The sequence below is a fragment of the Corvus brachyrhynchos genome, unplaced genomic scaffold (genome assembly GCF_000691975.1).
Source record: "Corvus brachyrhynchos isolate BGI_N302 unplaced genomic scaffold, ASM69197v1 scaffold346, whole genome shotgun sequence".
NCBI lineage: Eukaryota > Metazoa > Chordata > Aves > Passeriformes > Corvidae > Corvus > Corvus brachyrhynchos.
In genome coordinates this window covers 857,827-862,097 of record NW_008238644.1, presented here as the reverse complement: position 1 = coordinate 862,097, position 4,271 = coordinate 857,827, and the positions used below count along the sequence as shown (strand labels likewise).

Here is a 4,271-nt window from a genome sequence, read left to right as displayed (position 1 = left end):
GCCTGCACGAACGGCACATCCTTCCCGCAACCCGCCGAGACCCCGGCCTCAGTCACAGCTTGAAGAGATAAATACGACCAGCAACTCGCGGGGCTTGTGGCTGAAACTCCAGGTGGCTTCTGGTAATCTTAACTGTGACATCTCCTCCCCGTCAGTGTCTTCTGGAGAAAGGGCAAACAGGAGTAACCAGAGCCTGTATCCGTCTGGGTAGTCCCTATTTTGATACAGTCCCTGTTATATTTCCTTTCTTGATCATCTCAGTTAATAGTTATAGAATCATAGAATCTCCTGAGTTGAAAGAGACTGACAGGGATAATCAAGTCTGACTCCTGGCTCAGCACAGCACAGCCCCAAGAGCCACACCATGTTCCTGACAGCATTGTCCAACGCTTCTTGAACTCCTTTAGGCTGGTGCTGTGACCACTTTCCTGGGAAGCCAGTTCCAGTGCCTAACCACCCTGTGGGCGAAGAATCATTTCCTAATATCCAACCTAAACCTTCCCTGACACAGCTCCATGCTATTCCCTCGGGTCCTGTCACTGGGCACCAGAGAGATCAGCATCTGCTCCTCCACGTCCCCTCATGAGGAAGCTGCAAACCATGATGAGGTTTCCTCTCAGTCTCCTCAACTGGCCCAGACTTTTCAGTCTCTCCTCACACTGAAATTTTCCCCTGAGCTTCTATTTAAAGTGGGAAAATCACTCTGATTATGCTCCTTGCCTGCAGTTTGTGTTTGGTTGCTCCAGCATTCGTCTGCAGCTCAGTGTTTACATGGGATACACAACTTGTAAGTCTAAGATTTGATTATACAGAAAGATGTTCCAGGAACGTTACACATAAATACATGGACTCAGTGTAGTCTGATTCATCCAGATTAATTTTTTCAGACTTCTCACCTCACATCATTTGCCCAAGAATGTTCTCATTTGTCCAAGAAGCATCAACACTGACAGCAAAAAATCCTCATCCCATAACTATGGGCCATCCTGCTGGCATCTGGCTCAAGGAGTCTTCGACAATTATAAAGAATGAGAGTTGGAGCATTTCTGAGCCTGCAGGGAGAAGGTACAAGGACCCTACTGGAAAACCCCAAAAACTGGGTAGCTCTTCTGAAATCACACTCCGTATTCTTCTGACTCCCCCCATAGTGAGTCACTGACCTGGCTCCACAGGAGGAGCCACAATCCCGCACTGTCCAGACCTTCTTCATTGGCTCAACACACCACAGCCACCCAACATAAGCAGCCACGTCCAGCCAGATACTCACTGCCAAAAGTCTCAGGATCTGTGCAATGGTCTCCTCCCTTACACCAGGTGAGGCACGGTTTTGGATGGTGTTGTGCTTCCTCCCATCCTCCATCCATTGAGTCTCCTGGCAAAAGTGCTGAATTCAGTGTGAGGATAATGGGAAAAATTTAAGTAATATCTAAATATTTCCACAACGTAACAATCAATAGTGATTGTGTATCTCAACCCTCTTGTAAACAAACAGCAATAAACATGCAGTTTGACCTGAGCATGTCAGCAAAGTCCTGTCTCTGGGTTACTTCTTGCTTTTTAATCTGTGCAGGTTGATATAACCCACCTCTGCTGTAAATATCCATCCATCTAGCTGTTTGTGGGACTGGCATCTCTACACACTTCTGCTGCTGAAATAAAGACAGGAAAGAAAGGCATTTGGAAATATGTCTCAAATCTTAAACATAACTTGACAACTAGTGGGCAAAAGATAACAGAGTGACATTTACAGAAAGTTATACATGATGCAGGTGTATATGAGTCAAACCATAAAAGGGACACGGCTCAGATCTTTTGTGTTCTCCTAGAGGACTTTGATGTCATTTAATGGGCCATGCTCCACTCACAAATCCATTTTCACAAGCCTTTTTTGGTCGCTTTCATATTTTGTGTATTTTAAATTAAGACTTAAGCCATTGTGAAGGACCTGAGTGGTGCACAGACTGAGGCCCATCATCTCCTCATTTCCCCGATGGGCTTTCCAAGTCAGATGCATTTCTTGCAGCAGTCTTCCCTCGCCTGGCTCTTCTGCTACACCTGCAGCAATATTCTGCTTCTAGTGACACTCTCATCTTCCTCACATTCAGGTAACTTTGCTTCATCGGGGGGGATGAAGCCTAGTGAACAATGACCTCAACTGGCAGTTAATTTCTTCTAGCAGAGGCCTGCCCATTCCCCGTGGTGTCCATCTGTGGGTGGCACAGTGGCCTCCAAACACTGGAGTGTCACTGCCCAAGAGTGTGGCTCTCATTGAAAAGTTTGGGCCAACAGTGAGAAATGTAACCACAACCTTGCAAAAGGCTGGTTAAAACCCAAAAGTATAGCTGGTGTATTGCTGGGGAAGTCATTACACTCCAGAGTTTTCATGGAGTCAGTGGTGCAGATATGTACCACCTGGAATTTGTGAAAGTATTAAGGAAGTTGTTAGAAAAAAAATACATCTCTTCTCAGTGGCTGCATTCTCCGGTGGTAAAAACCAGAAAGACTTTATTCCACCTCACAAGGCTGCTGGGAAGAGAAACTCACTGAAATCTGTGATGCCATGGTAATGATTCTTGGCTACTTCCTTCATCAATGGGCTTATTACTGTAAAAAAAATAAAGAGAAAAAGAAAATACAAATATTTATCAGTGTGTTCCATTAAAAATTCAGAATATTACCATTGTTTTTAGCTATGTTAAAACCAGCACGTATTTCAGAGAGGGATCACTTATCCATCTTTATTAATAATTCCCTATTGTGAACAAGAAGAGTATCATTTTCTTTACACCTTTAGGGAACAAACAATTTTCCCATTTTCTACGACACTAATACACTTTTAATGGCTGTAAATTGTGCACACATAAGAAGTGAAAGATTCCCATCATTTCAATCTACATGAAAATTTCAGCTGCAGCATTTACCTTATTCTGACTCACTGATTTTAAAATTACATTAATGCCCCCACAGATCTTTTGAATTAAAGTAAGATACAGCTTCTGGTTTAGAGTGTAAAGTTAGCCTCCTGAGGAAGGCAAAGTAATACTGTAAAAATCCCGATTCTAGCATTTTTTCCACATCAAAATTAGCATTTCTTGAAAAAATTTGACTGGTACTCACCCACAGCCCACAGGTATCAAATGACCTGATCTGGAGCAGGACATTGATTCATCACCACATCAGGAAACAAATTTCCTTGGGCCAGACCAGCAGCAAGGGTAGCTGAAACAGGGTCAGTTGAATGAACCCATCAACCAGTAGAAAGGAGAAAGCAGCAGCTGTGATGAGAGAGTCAAGGCTACACAAGTTTCTCTTAAGACCACTCACACTGAAAAATAAAATCCACACTTTTCATCAGCATTTACATTGCAGAGGCAGACTTAGTATTAGCTTGTGACTGCTAATAGTAGATCTGCTGCTGCAGTCTGCAATCCACCATTAACACATTTCTCTCTCTGCTGGCTTTCAGCAACCTAATGGTGAGACACCGACTGTTACTAATCAAATTATTAGTAGCTGGAATAAATGCACAGCAATGGCCTATCCTAAAATCTTTCTGTTAGAGAGACCTTGCTGAAGATGAGAATATGCAGCTGTGTGAGCAATTACAACAGCATGGACAATGTGTCACTTCTGAGTCTCAAACTTAGGGTTTCCAAAACTTCTCCTAACACCCTTCTTTCAGCCTCCACATTGTGGAGTAACAGGCACCCAAGATGTAGAAAGCAGGCACGGGCTATTTGCACTCGGTGCTCGAGGAATGTGCTTCCATACTGAGCCTGTGTCCTTTTATTAAAGGTCATTCATCAGCTGCAATGTCAAAACACAACTTGTCTTCTAAACTGGTGGTACAAAACGTCTCAGAGGTACCTGTGAAACCCCCAGTAACTAGGGAGGAAGAGTACATTCCATCTTGGGGGTTGGGGAGAGGAGGAAGAGAGGAAGACAGAGCCAGATGTCACCACAGAGCAGATAAACTCAGAAGGTGCGGCCTCTGGAGGAGAACAACACATTCGTAATACAATTATGACAGGATGGGAAAAAGACTGATAAACTAAATAGCCTTAACTCACTCCCCAAGTTCTAAGTGGTGATGTGTTCACTGGTTTAACTTTCCACCAAGATTACAGCTGTGTGACATTGGAGCCTATGAATTTAGATAGCTCATTGGTTGTAGGAGACTAAACACGTACCCATATCAAGTATGTTTTCAGATCCTTCAAACATGAGGAGAATTCAGGTAGAGTATCATGTGCTGCTGCCGCCTTGAGTCT

At 43.6% G+C, this 4,271-nt stretch overlaps 1 long non-coding RNA gene across 1 annotated transcript; it reads right to left on the bottom strand.

Moving 5' to 3' along the window:
* Positions 1-6: 6 nt before the first annotated feature.
* On the bottom strand, positions 7-3,318 carry LOC108447463. The gene is made up of 4 exons (XR_001863041.1): positions 3,118-3,318; positions 2,545-2,604; positions 1,268-1,649; positions 7-214 (listed from the first exon to the last, which is right to left on the bottom strand). It is a non-coding gene; the product is annotated as an uncharacterized LOC108447463 (long non-coding RNA).
* Positions 3,319-4,271: the final 953 nt, after the last annotated feature.